The sequence below is a fragment of the Herpailurus yagouaroundi genome, unplaced genomic scaffold (genome assembly GCF_014898765.1).
Source record: "Herpailurus yagouaroundi ecotype Mexico unplaced genomic scaffold, PumYag 29, whole genome shotgun sequence".
NCBI classification, from domain to species: domain Eukaryota; kingdom Metazoa; phylum Chordata; class Mammalia; order Carnivora; family Felidae; genus Herpailurus; species Herpailurus yagouaroundi.
This window is the reverse complement of record NW_024412377.1, coordinates 67,911,130-67,925,975: the sequence shown is the minus strand read 5'-3', so window position 1 is coordinate 67,925,975 and position 14,846 is coordinate 67,911,130. Positions and strand designations below refer to the sequence as shown.

General features: G+C 35.8%; 1 long non-coding RNA gene across 2 annotated transcripts in view; it reads right to left on the bottom strand.

Moving 5' to 3' along the window:
• Positions 1-14,846, bottom strand: part of LOC121012020 (uncharacterized) — a 210,832-nt gene that overhangs the window by 149,980 nt on the left and 46,006 nt on the right. For both annotated transcript variants that reach the window (XR_005781920.1, XR_005781921.1), the window contains exon 5: positions 4,990-5,033. This is a non-coding gene — a long non-coding RNA (uncharacterized LOC121012020). The remainder of the gene's footprint in view (positions 1-4,989; positions 5,034-14,846) is intronic.

The window sequence follows — 14,846 nt, the reverse complement described above, 5'->3', positions numbered from 1 at the left end:
AAAGAAAGAAAGAAAGAAAGAAAGAAAGAAAGAAAGAAAGAAAGAAAGAAAGAGAGAAAGGGAGGGAGGAAGAAACAACCACATTCTCACATCATACACAAAAATAAACTCAAAATGGATTAAAGACCTAAATGTGAGACCTGAAACTATAAAAATCCTAAAAGAGAGCACAGACAGTAATTTCTCAGATATCAGTTGTAGCAACATTTTTCTAGATATGTGTCCTCAGGCTAGTGGAACAAAAGCTAAAATAAACTATTAGGACTACCTCAAAATAAAAACCTCTGCGAAGCACAGGAAACAATCAACAGAAGTAAAAGACAACCTACTCAATGGGAGAAAATACTTGCAAATGACATATCTGATAAAGGGTTAGTCTCCAAAATATATAAAGAACTTATACAACTCAACAGTAAAAAAAAAAAAAAAAAAAAAAAAACCACAGATAATCTAATTTTTAAAAACCCAGGCATTTCTCCAAAGAAGACATAAAGATGGCCAACAGACATATGAAAAGATTCTCAACATCACTCATTATCAGGGAAATAAAAATCAAAACCACAATGAAATATCACCTCACACCTGTCAGAATGGCTAAAATAAAAAACACAAGAAACAACAAGCTGTTGGCAAGGATGTGGAGAAAAAGGAATCCTCATGCACCATTGGTGGGAATGTAAACTGGTGCAGTCACCGTGGAAAACAGTATGGAGGTTCCTTAAAAAATTAAAAATAGGGGGCGCCTGGGTGGCGCAGTCGGTTAAGCGTCCGACTTCAGCCAGGTCACGATCTTGAGGTCCGTGAGTTCGAGCCCCGCGTCAGGCTCTGGGCTGATGGCTCAGAGCCTGGAGCCTGTTTCCGATTCTCTGTCTCCCTCTCTCTCTGACCCTCCCCCGTTCATGCTCTGTCTCTCCCTGTCCCCAAAATAAATAAACGTTGAAAAAAAAAATTAAAAAAAAAAAATTAAAAATAGAATTACCACACAATTTCACTAGTGGATATTTACCCAAAGAATACAAAAACACTAATTCAAAAAGATATATGCACCACTATGTTTATTGCAGCAATATTTACAATAGCCAAATTATGGAAGGAGCCCAAGTGTCCATCAATAGATGAATGTATAAAAAATACCTGATATTAGGCACCTGTTGATGCTCAGTTGAACATCAAACTCTTGATTTTGGCTCAGGTCATGATCCCAGGGTTGTGGGATTGAGCCCCATGTCAGGCTCTGCGCTGATCTTGGAGCCTATTTGAGATTCTCTCTCTCTCTCTCTCTCTCTCTCTCTCTCTCTCTCTGCCCCTCTCCCCTGCTCTCTCTCTAATAAAAAAATTTTTAATAAAAAAAGATGTGATATATATATCTACACACACACAATGGAATATTACCCATCCATAAAAAAGAATGAAATCTTGTGATTAGCAACAATATGAATGGATATAGAGGGTAAAATGCTAAGTGAAATAAGTCAATCAGAGAAAGACAAATACCATATCATTTCAGTCATATGGGGAATTTAAGAAACAAAACAAACAAATTAAAAGAGAGACAAACTAAAATACTGACTCAAATATAGAGAACAAACTGATGGTTACCAGAGGGGAGGTGGGAGAAGAGATGGGTGAAATAGGTGATGGGGATTAAAGAGTACACTTATGATGAACACTGAAAAAATCTATAGAATTGTTGAATCACTACATTGTATACCTGAAACTAATAAAATACTGTATGTTAACTATCCTGGAATTAAAATTAAAATTTTTAAAAAATATAAAACACAATTCCTTAAAATTTTGTAACTGAACAGACCCTAAATATTTTAGTCCTTCTAAAAAAGGTAAGCTGGGGTGTATAACTAGTTGACATCAGAAATGAAGCTAAATTTCTATTTCACTCACTTTTTACTTGGCATACTCATTTTTACATTTCTATATTATTTCTATACTGGCTCTTTCTAAATACACATATTCACTGAACATGTCAGTCACCTCACTGTTTTGAGGATTTTTATAAAAGAGCAACAAGAAAACATTGAAAGGTTTTTAATGGAAAAATGGCATGACTCAATTTATGTTTCTAAAAGGTCTTTCCACTACATGGAGAATGGATTAGAAGTAAGCAAAGCAGACACCAAGAGACATGTAGTGTTGAAATGACAGCTAGGATTAGTGTAGGGCTCTATAAATGGAGAGAAGCAGACATATTTAAGATATATTTGAAGGTACATTACATAAGACTCAGTGATAAATCTGATGGGTGATATGTAAGAAAGAATGACTCTTGGTGTTAGCTTTTTAAGTTTATTTATTTTGAGAGAGAGAGAGAGAGAGAAAGAGAGAGAGAGAGAGAGAGAGAGATTGAGATCATTAGCAGGAGAGGGGTAGAGGGTGAGGGAGAGAGAATTCCAAGCAGGCTCCACACTGTCAGGGCAGAGCCAGATCTGGGGCTCGATGTCAGGAAACATGAGGATCATGACCTGAGGCAAAGTCAAGAGTCAGACACTTAACCCACTGAGCCACCCAGGTGCCCCATGTTTTTTATCAATTAGGAATATTTTTGTTTTGAGTTATGTTCTCCCTCTTGCATCTCTATTGTATTAATTCAGAGCATACCTTACTTGTCAGTTTTCCCCACACTTCACCAGACTGTCAGTACAGTTGATTTATCTTCATCAGTGCTACTGTGCCCCCTTCCTGGTAGATTATCACCCAACCCCCCGAAGGAATTGACAACATGGGTTTGAACTGCACTGGTCCACTTATATGTGTATTTTTTTTTTTTTTGATAAATACAGTACAGTACTATAAATGTATTTTCTCTTATGATTTTAATGACGTTTTCTTTTCTCTAGTACTTTAAGAATACAGTATAGATTACATGTAATATACAAAATATGTGTTAATCTACTGCTTATGTTATCAGTAAGGCTTCCAGTCAACAGTAGGCTATTAGTAGTTACTTACGGTGAAAGTCAAAAGTTATACTTGGGTTTTCATCTGCGTGGGGATTGGTTCCCCATGGTCCAAAGGTCAAAATCAAACCATCATTGAGCTGTACACCTTAAACTTATACAGTAATGTATATCAATTATTTCTTAATATACAGTGGTGTATATCAATTATTTCTTAATAAAACTGGGGTAAAAATAACTCTCTCAATTCAACAGTAAAAAGGCAAATACTCAAGTTTTAAAGTGGGGAAAAAAAGATTGAAAATACCTTCATTCTCCAAAGAAGGTATATGGATAGCCAGTAAGTACATGGAAAGATACTCAGCATCATTAGTTACGAGGGAAATGCAAATCAAAACCACAATGAGGTATCAGTTCACACCATTAAGATGACTATTATCAAGAAGACATGCAGTTACAAGTGTTGGTGAGGATGTGGAAAAATTGAAACTCTCACACATTGCCAGTGAGGATATAAAGTAATACTGCCACTATGGGAAACAGTTGGCAGTAACTCAAAATATTATACATAGAGTTACTATATAACCCAGCAATTTCTACATATGAAACTTATAAAAACTGATGTATAAAAAATATATGAATAGTGGAAACAACCCAAATGTCCATCAACTGATGAAAGGATAAACAAAATGTGCCCTATCCATACATTGGAATACTATTTGGCAATAAAAAAGAATAAAGTACTGACACACACAGTAAGGATGAACCTCAAAAACATTGTGTTAATGAAGAAAGTCAAGCAAAAGGCCACATATTATATGATTCCATTTATATAAAATGTCCAGAATAGGCAAACCTATAGAGATAAAAGTAGATTAGTGGTTTTCAGAAGCTGAGGGAAAATGTGAGGTGGGGGAGGGGAGTGATTATTAATGGGTTATAGGATTTATTCTTGGCATGATGAAATGTTCTAAAATTAGATTTTGTGATATTACACAATTTTTTAAGTACAATAAAAAACATTAAACTGTGTGTGCATTTTAAATGAGTGAACTCTAAGTGATATAAATTATATATCAATAAGATTTCTTAAAAGCATATTCACAGCAAAACTGTAACAAAAGAAAACTGAAAATAATCTAAATATCATCAACAATAGAACAAATAAAGAAACTTGAATATGCATGCCCTACAATATCCACAGAAGTAGAAATGAGTGAGCTCTGTAAGAGCATAGAGAAAAACCACAAAAACATATCACTGAATAGTAGGAGGAAGTTACAGAAGTACCAAGAATAATTCCATGTATGGAATTCAAATAGGTGAAACTAATCAAAGTAACACTTCTTTGACTCGATTATTCACTTAAAGGGAAAAAAAATCCATGTCATGGTTAACAATTTGTCTATATTATAAAAAACTTTAATTTTATTTATTTATTTGTTTGTTTGTTTTTAAGTAGGCTTCATGTCCAGCATGGAGCCCAACACAGGACTTAAACTCATGACTGAGATCAAGAGCTGAGCTGAGATCAAGATTTGGATGCTTAAGTGACTGAGCCACCAAGACACCCCAAGAAACTTTAATTTTTAAAGTTAAAGATCATTCTGCTGTGTAAAAAGCCTTCCTCTCTGAAAATAAGCCCTAGCAACGTCTTTATCTTCACTCTGTACTTTATTTTACCAAATTCTTATCCAATGAAAGTTAAAAAGAAAATAGCAATCTCTTGACACCAGAAACGTCAACATAGGTGGTAAAAACTAAACATTACAAAAACATCCCCTAAACATGGCAAACACAAGAGTCAGCCCGTATTCTATCCTACTGAGAGTGATAGCATGTTAACAGTACAAATGAGGGCAGGAGCTTCTATTCCAACTGGGCATGAAAGACTTCGCAGAGCTTCAGAGTATTTCAAGAACTTCTGCTTCAAATAGAAACAGGTTGTGAAATAGAGAACGTTTAAAAGCAAACTGTCTTTCTTTTGAGGCCATTTTCTCCTTTCACAATTCTCTGCTTACATATTTACAGTCTGATTAAATGAGAAATAAAACTACAGTGCTCCCACACTTACCAATTTTCCATGTGGTTTGCAAGATGATTTGGGTGGTATCATTTCTGAAAGAGAAGCGAGGGACAAGATCAATGGGTTTCTGGGTTCGACTAACAGGAGATTCTGATTCAGTGAGGCTTAAACATGTGAATATTTTGAAAGACACCACCAGAAATTTTAAGGAAACCACTGAATTATAGACTTCTTAAAGTCTATAAGTGGCAGGCCTGTGACAGTGCAAGTTTCACATTATAAAATATGATAACTGTGTGAAGCAACTAGCTAGTTAGCAACATCAGAATGGTACAAGGCTGGCCAAGTCATCAAATCACAGATCTTGGAACATAAGCAGAGTCTGCTCTATGATAAGCAGAATAGCTGTCTTATCTAGTCAGAAAAACTGAAATCACACTCCAGTAGGAAGGCCCAACATTTGTTGAACACAAAATCAGTAACCAGAATGCATTCCTTAAGTAATGTACATTCCTCAAGGTACTTACTCCCAGGGAAAATGAGAAATTACATGATAAGGAGTTCTCATTCTCCAGGTATGTGCTAATATTTTTCTTCTAGATAGGTGTAAATAATCTCTACATTGTGATTGGGTCTCAGTTTTTACCCAAAGATTTTTATGCCTTTTTGCAAAAATGGACATTAGGAAATAAGAGAAAATTGTTAAGATCCAGATTTCTCTATTTCTCTAACGTGGCAATGAAGCAGTAGCACAGTATGTAAAACAAAAAAACAAAACAACAACAACAACAAAAAACCAAACAGCTGGAACTAAAGCAGAAACAGCTAGAACTAACTGAATATTTTATCCATTTGTGGTTATTTAGATAATAGTCATCTCCTACAGACTTCACAGAAATTTTATAAGAAGTAATCTGATTTTTGTTAATGGTTTTCTCATAAAGTCCTCAAATTCCTTTCAAGGGTAGATTCTCTCCTGGGTTTTCCATGGATGCCACTTCCTACAGACATATGTTCATGAAGGGCCAGAGGAATTACCCAAATAGGATGGAAAGAGGCACAAACACAGTAGTCCAGGCATGTGACAGAGCTGAACCTTTTTTGGTATCTACCAGTTCCCATCCCCAGTGCCACCAGACCCCTCTCCAACAGAGCAGGCCTACTGCTCTGATCATACTTCCTCCAGGCTACACATCACAAAGAGGAGGTTTTCTCTCATCCCCTTATTTCTACCTGGGACTGATTCATTGGTTTAACTTCTCAACTTTCTTTGGAAAGGAAGTTACATAAATAAAAACTTTCTTCTTGTTAGGGCATGTTGACTAAAATAAAGTTATCTTTGACTCCCAATGTATTTTGAGAGGACAAATGCTAACAATTAAAACACTACATAGCAATATGCCTTTTGGATTTTATTCTTTCAAGAAGAGGAAGAATATGAGAATAAGAAAACATACAACTTGTTTAAAAAATGGCCAAAAACTTTAACAGATACCTCACCAAAGAAGATATATAAATGGCAAATAAGCTTACAAAGAAATGCTCCACATCATATATCATCAGGGGAAAAATAATTAAAGCAACAATGAGATACTACTATACACCTATTAGAATGGCCAAAATCTGGAACACTGACAACACCAAATGCTGGCAGGGATGTAGAGCAATAGGAACTCTCATTCATTGCTGGCGGGAATGAAAAAGGGTACAGCCACTTTGAAAGAAAGTTTGGCAATTTCTTACAAAATTAAACACACTTTTACCACAAGATCCAACAATTGTGCTTCTCGGTATTTACCCAAAGGAGTTGAAAACTTCTGTCCACATAAAAACCTACACATGGATATTTATTGAAGTTCTATTTATAATTGCCAAAAGTTGAAAGCAACCAAGATTTTTTTTAGCAGGTAAATGGAAACTATGGTACATACAGACAATGTAATATTATTCAGTGCTAGAAAGAAAAGAGCTATCCAACCATGCAAAGACATGGAGAAACCTTAAGTTCATATTTCTAAGGGTGATTTCATTCCGTGTGTGTGTGTGTGTGTGTGTTACTTTATTGTGGAAGAGAAATATGGAAGTATACCAATGGCATTCTGGTTTAGTGCAACAGTGATAACCTGATCTAAAATTACATCCACAATTTCACCTCCCATTTTTTTTCCTTCTTTCTTCCTCTCTTATCTCTTCCCCTATTCTTCTCTACAGTGTAGTCTTCTTTCCTAAATCTATGATGCTTTTTGGGTCATTCAGCAGTTTTCATAATTCTCCTTGAAGATTTTGGTCCTTGGAGCACATATATTCTTTCAGTTCCAGTTAATAAATATACCTTCATAACCTTCTTGGCTTAATAATATGAGAAACAATATAATATGAGAATAATCTAACTGGAAATTAAGCATCATTAAAGAATGGAAGGACAAATAAACCATGAAAAGTATTTATATGTCCAGTTTAAAATCCTTGCTCAAATGATCAACTGCTGAAATAAGGATAAAGTAATTAACTTTATAAATTCAGCTAGCAAGACATATTTCTCCAAAAAGAATGAAAAGAGGAGCACCTGGGTGGCTCAGTCATTTGAGTGTCTAGCTCTTGATTTCAGCTCAGGTCATGATCTCAGGTCGTGGGATCTAGCCCACGTGATGGGATTCTGCTTGAGATTCTCTCTCTCTCCCTCCATGCCCCCACCCCAAACAAAACAAACAAAAAACAAAAGAATAAAAAGAAAATGGAAAATTGGCCTTTACATTTTAAAAACACATTTTTCTTTCAAAATCGAATAAGGGAAAACTCTTATATTTTTGATGAGCTAATTTTGTTAAAACAAATATAATTAGGCCATGCTTTGAAAAATTTTAAGTGATAACCTTCTATGTATACAGAAATGAACCCCACTCCCAACAAGAATTAATTTTTGCCCTCTTAAAAAGTCTTTTTCCTTTTGTCTTTAAAATCTCTTTAATCAGCAACTGAGTGAGAAGAAGTAAAACGTAATAATAGAGTAGATGATGAACCTGAAGAGTGGGGGAGCACCCAGAAAACCAATAAATATTCATTGGAAGGCACTGCAGACCAGCTTAAGAACAGAAGCTGAAACTGGCAGTTTCTAAAGCTAAAAACAGGTGAGAGGATGAAGTATCTAGTAAACTTTGAAGAGACCCAAGTAGTCTATGAACTTCCAGAAGTGATCAGCTGGGGCTCTCTTCCAAGACAGAGACCACACAGGGAGGAGATCAAGTTAAGCAGGATAGTGACAACTGAGACAAAGGAGGAGAAAAAGCTTATGGGAAGAAACCAGGAAACCTCAGGGAGGAAGTCACCATATTACTTAATACTACCTAAAAACAACAGAAAAAGAAACTAGAAGCTAGAAATATTTCCTGAGTCATCTCCTTCTAAAAGTTGAGAAAAACTGGTTTCTCCTAAAATTTGGAAAGATGAGGATTGAGGTCAAATCTTATACCTTATGAAAAGGAAAAAAGAGAATAAAGGAGCAGAAAAACAGTACCAGTAATGAAAGCATGCCAAAAGGATGTGCCCATATATCAGACCAAAACTACTTCAAAATGAGCAAATAGACATTAAGAAATGGTATAAGACATGAAAAAACAATATCAGAATCATAAAAAAAAACCCTCAGAAATAAAGTGACAGGGCTCATACAAGAAATAAAAATAAGTTTTAAAAAACCATTTCAGTAATGAGGAATAAACAGAAGGAGCAAAAACCATTTCAGTAATGAGGAACACAGGAGGAGCAAAAAAGCAAATAAACATAATACATAATGCCTGAACAGAATTATAAGGTGAAAAGAAATATGTTAAAAATTAGAAAGGAATGGAAGACATAAATCAAAAAGGAACAGACAAAGTTAAAAAGGATTTAAGAGACAGTGACAAATACTAAACATAAACAAAGAGACCCAATACTGATAACAGGAGCCTCTGAAAAAAAGAATACCTAAGCAAGGTTTGAGAACATTTGCCAAAAATTGAAAACTCAATAAAACTTCCCTTAGACTCTCTGAAACTACATATCGAGATTCATAATTATCAATACCAAGACATATGCTAGCAAAATGGTTGGACTTTGAAGAAAAAGAGAAATGCCCTTCGAGCACTTTTTAAAAACTGAGCAAGGGACTTATAAAGAAAAGGAAACTAGATATTCATCAAATTAATTGTCTTTTGGCACTGTTTTATGCTACAAAGAAAATGCTGTTAACATATATAGTTAAGACATTCTAGGGGCGCCTGGGTGGTGCAGTCGGTTGAGCGGCCGGCTTCAGCCAGGTCACGATCTCGCGGTCCGTGAGTTCGAGCCCCGCGTCAGGCTCTGGGCTGATGGCTCAGAGCCTGGAGCCTGTTTCTGATTCTGTGTCTCCCTCTCTCTCTGCCCCTCCCCCGTTCATGCTCTGTCTCTCTCTGTCCCCCAAAAAATAAATAAACATTGAAGAAAAAAAAAGACATTCTAAGAAAGAAAATGGAAGCCAAGGATTTTACCCAGCCCAAACTGACTTTCAAATATAAAGAACAATTGATATCAATGTGCAAAAAGTTAGCGACTGTGTTCCCATGAGCCCTCCTGAGGATCCACTAGAGAACAAGCTTCAAACAACCTGTATAGCCAGAGAAAGATTACCATAAGACACTAAATAAATTTTATTTAAGCATTAAATAGTTTCATGTAGAACTACAACTAAATGACGATTAAAAGGAGAGAGTATTCTACCTGATGACTCTAAGCTCAGACGACACAGATAGTAGAATCATTTTAAAAGGAGGGAAGGGAGAGAGAGAGAAAGAAGAGCATATGCAGAGCACATTTTTAACCGTTTGGAGTAATCATTGTTGGTAATAGCATTAGCACTGCTATTATGAATGTGTTGTGGTACAATGTGGAATAAAGCAAGGAGATAATTACAGGATGTTCAGCTTGGAAGAAAGGAGATGAAGGCATAGTAGAAAAGAAGCTAAGTTAAAAACCCAGTAATACTGAGGTATCCATAGTGCTCAGCTTGTGGTCTTGAAAGATCATTTCCACTAAAATAAACCAGGGATTTTTAGAGCAGGCCCTCAATAGGGTGGTATCACCTCCCTCACCACCAAGGAAGAGAAATTTGATTTGTTGGGGGATGAAAAAACTCTTTTAATACAGTGGTTTGTGGTCTTCCAAAGCTCAACTCTACCTAAAAAAAATCTCATCTCTTAATATTTTATTTCTTTAATTAAGAATACATTAATTTAACTTTAATTTTCTCTTGGGGGGTGATGATTTTTTAAAAGGTTGAGAGATAGATACCATCTCAGAAAAAGAGTTGATTCCGGGACTAGGGAGGAAATACATAAAATAAATCTGGAGTATTTTGTCATGCTAGAGAGGAGGAAGCTATGAAAGATTATTAGGGTTATGTCAGGAGGACTCAAGAACCAACTTAAAGAGGCTCCCATCTGCCAAAGATGGACAATTTGAGCTTCACTAAAGATAATAATAGCAATGGACTGAAATCAGCCAAATATATTTGAATCCATCAATTCATAATGATACTAAAAAGTAGTCATTAGTCACCTTCAGAGATTAATATGGAACTAATTCATTATTTCATATCCTACGTTTTTATTAGGCACTATACCATTATTTTGTGAACTCAGTGAATTGCGAGATACAGATTACTCCCATTACAAAAATAGAGACAACCAGACATAAAGTTTCCCCCCCACCCCACCACCCCATGGTCTTTCCAAATACCAATTAGAGTTTTACCAAAGGGACTAAGCCTGAGTCAGGTCAGGCTTCTGGATCCATCTTCCAAATACTATGCCAAGAAATAAAATTGATTTTTAAAAAATGATGAGTTTTTGTCAAAAGGATACAGAACAGCTGTAAGTTCTGACTAGCCAAAACTGCATCAATTTGAGCATCAAAATAAATGATAGCAATGGGTTTTAATTGTTGAATAAGATAATAATCCACGTGTAGTGCCTGATAGAAAGGAAGGAAGGGGAAAAAGGGAAGAAGGAGGAGAGAGAAAAAGGAAGAGCAATTTATAATAATACAGTTATTTAGAATAAATATGAAAAGAATGATGGAATTAAAAACTGCAGCCATGGCAGTAATAATTAAATCATGCAAACATCAACAACAGATGCTAAAACTAATAGGAGAGTTTGATGAGAAACATGACATTTACATAATCTCAACACATCTCCCCACAAAGTACTTACTAATTAAAAAGGGATTAAAAATAGGTACTTCACTGTAAAGAAAACTAAACCTTTACAATAAAGAAACCTTAACCAAGTGATTCAATTTAGCATTACCAACAATGGGGAAAATTGATATTGTATGGCTTCTGATGTGATACACTGAGCAAAACAAAGCACCTGTATAATATTTCTGCTGAAAATACATAAATGGAATTGCATAATGAGGAAACAGCAGACTCCAAAATTGAGGGACATCCAACAAAAACAACAATAACAACAAAAACTGACCTGTATTCTCCTAAAATGTCAAGATCGTAAAAGACAAGAAAATGTTTAGGACTATTCTAGACTGAATAAAAATGAAGAGACAACTAAAAAGCAACATATGATCCTGAATTGAGTCCTGAATCCATTGTTAGAAAGGGCATCCATTGGGCCAATTAGCAAAATTTAAATAAGGTCTCTGGATTAGATGATAAAGTTGTGTCAATGTTAATTTTCTTATAAAGATGGTTATATTGTGATTACCTAGGTTGTATTGTGATTTTTTTTTAGAAACTGCATACTAAAATATATAAGGAAAATGGCACATCTTGCCTGTAACTCACTTTTAGTTGATTCAGGAAAAAGGAATAGTGCATGTATTGCACACACTTGAAGAGACAGAGACAATGACAAAGCAAATGTGGTAAAATGTTAACATTTGGTAAAACCAGGTAAGGATATAGGATAGTTCTTTGGCTATTCTCATAACTTCTTTGAAAACTACATACTACTTCAAAATAAAAGGTTAAGAAAAAGCCTCTCTGTTAAACAACTCTTGGGTCAAAGAGGAAATGAAAACCAAAATTGCAGATTATCTTTTTAAGAAAATAATAATAAAAACACTGTATTATAGCCAATGAAGAAAACCTATGGTCTCAAATATTTATATTTCTAATTAAAAAAATCTAAGTATTACATTCAAGAAATTAGAAAAGGCAAGCAAAATAAATCCATGAGAAAGCAATATAACAAACATAAAACCAGTGGTTAATAAATCAGAAAAAAAAGAAAATGAGTAGAATAAATAAAAATCAGATTAACAAAATAAAAACAATAAAATAACCCATGAACAAATTTATTCAAAGAAACATGCAAGTTACAAAACAGCATATAGTATATATTCCATACTTCCCATGTCCTGCCTCACACTCTCTTGACCCAGCTTTGACTGCAGTCATTGCTGTGGTAAGTAATGCACACAGGTGCACCCTATTCCTCAGTTCACCATGGGGTGTTCTGGAGCTATGGCCAAGATAAAACAATCCGTCTGAGAGCTGACAGAATTCCCAATTTACTGGCATAAGATCCAAAGCAATCTCTTAAAGTGAAGGAGATACACAAGCAGGCATATGTCCACAGACAAATAGAACAATGGAATAGTTTATTAAAGGCTCTGCTAAGCTGCCAGTTCCAGAAAGACATGGTGTGAGGTTGGGGGACTCTCCTTCCAGATGTAGTTATGTGTATTGATCTATATAGGTTATAGCTGTCCACACCTGGAATCTGAGAAACAGGGTGCCAGTAGGACTGGCCTCTCTCACCATTATTCCTGTGACCAATTTGCAGAATTTGTGTTTTCTGTCCCCTCAACTTTATTCTCGTCTGGACACTTGCTTCCAGAAATGCAGTATGGGTTCCACCGAAGTTGAAGCTTTGACTACCATGAGGACTTTGTGAAAACAGGTAAAGAAAGGAATCACCATATTGGTGGAGATAACTGACTAAATACCCGAGGGGCAAGGTTTGCTGTTACACAATGAGAGCAAGAGGAGTATGTGTGAAACCCAGCAAAATCACTGGGATAATATGTTTCCATATTCAGTGTTCTGATAAATTTCAGCTGAAGAAAGAGAGCTAAAGATATTGAACACTCAACATATATGTCAGGCATTTGTTTTACATGTACTTTCCCACAAAATCTTTTTTTTTTAAGTTTATTTATTTATTTATTTACTTACTTACTTACTTACTTATTTTGAGAGAGAGAGAAAGCACGAGTCAGGGAAGGACCAAGAGAGGGGAAGAAAGAGAATCTCGAGCAGGCTCCATGCTGTCAGTGCAGCCTGATGTGGCGCTCGAACTCACCAACGAAGAGATCATGACCTGAGCCCAAGTCAGAAGCTTAATCGACTGAGCCACCCAGGCACCGTTCCCACAAAATCTTTATAACAATCCTAAGGTATAGAAATTATTTCCTTCACTTACCACAGAGAATAACAGGGCAGAACAAACCCAGATTGGTCTGACATCAGAATCTGTGTCCTTTAATCATCTCACTCCACCTTAGGGCACTGAGAGGAAACTTGAGACATGGCCCCAACCTCACAAGAACACTGTTGGGAAAAATCTCCATCTGTGACATCCATAGATGTCATCCACACTTGAAAAATCCTATGCAAAATAGTAAAATCAATGCATTTGGACTCTGGAATACTCCAGCCTCTTTCTCCTTAACTTACTTAGAAACTCGCCTTTTACAGGCTTACACTGCTGTTAGATCACCCCTTTATTGACCAGATAGCTAGCCCAGGCCTATTCCTAATTCTGTAAAGGTATCTCCTGCTCCATTCCCACGTTTCGTTGAAATTACCATAACTTTGTTGTCATAGGTCCAACTGAGTGTCATAAAAACAATTTTAAAGGTTGACTCATACTAACATATGACCAATATACATAGCTCTGGAAACAAGTTTAAAAACAATGCTATTATACCATCACTAAAAGTGAAGGCTAGCTATAATTTCCTTCAAAAGACCTAATATAGTACTATAGTACAGTAGAGAGATATATGAAGATATTCTAAAGCCATTCTATGTGGTAAATAAATTAATTAAGCATCGTACATTTATTTAGAAAATGGTTGCAATTGTCCATGGACAAAGTTAGTGAATTTAGAATTACTACATCTTGGAACAAATATGGTCAACATAATTCAGTGTGTTTCTTACCCTAGAGAAGCCAAAGATACCAGAAGAGAGCAATGGCCTTACAAGAGCACAATCTCTCTAGATAATAAAAATTTTATGTAAGAAGAATGAGCAAAACAGGTATTAATGGGCAGGAACACATCACAGTTCCAAACTAATATATTCACTCAGTTTCTCACTTTAAGCCCCAGAAGGCACCATCAACAAGTCTTCTTATCCCACAGAAGAAATTTAATATTTATCTTTCTATTAGGCTTATACCAACTACCTAAATAATACAATACAGTAGAGAAGCCATGAATAATAGCATGGATTTTAAAAGCTGTATAAGGTAAATAATCCCTTTTCTGCTTGGAAAACAACGCTAAAACCTCTGGCAACAAGCATATTACTGAGTACTTTCTGGACACAATGCTCGTTAAACAAGAATTTACTGAGTACCTACTATGCACTATACCAGACATTATGCTTAGACCCTGAGGCTACAGTTGATGGTAAAAGCCTCTCAGCCCCTGGTGATCCCTACACCTCCAGTTATTCATCCTGTGTAATCCCCTCCCCTTGAGTATGATCTAGACCTAGTGACTCCCTTCTAATGAACAGAAATGACAAAAGTGATTGGATGTCACTTCCGAGATTAGGCCATAAGGATACTGTGGCTTCTGTCTTGGATTCTCTCTCTCTCTCTCTCTCTCTCTCTCTCTCTCTCTCTCTCTCTCTC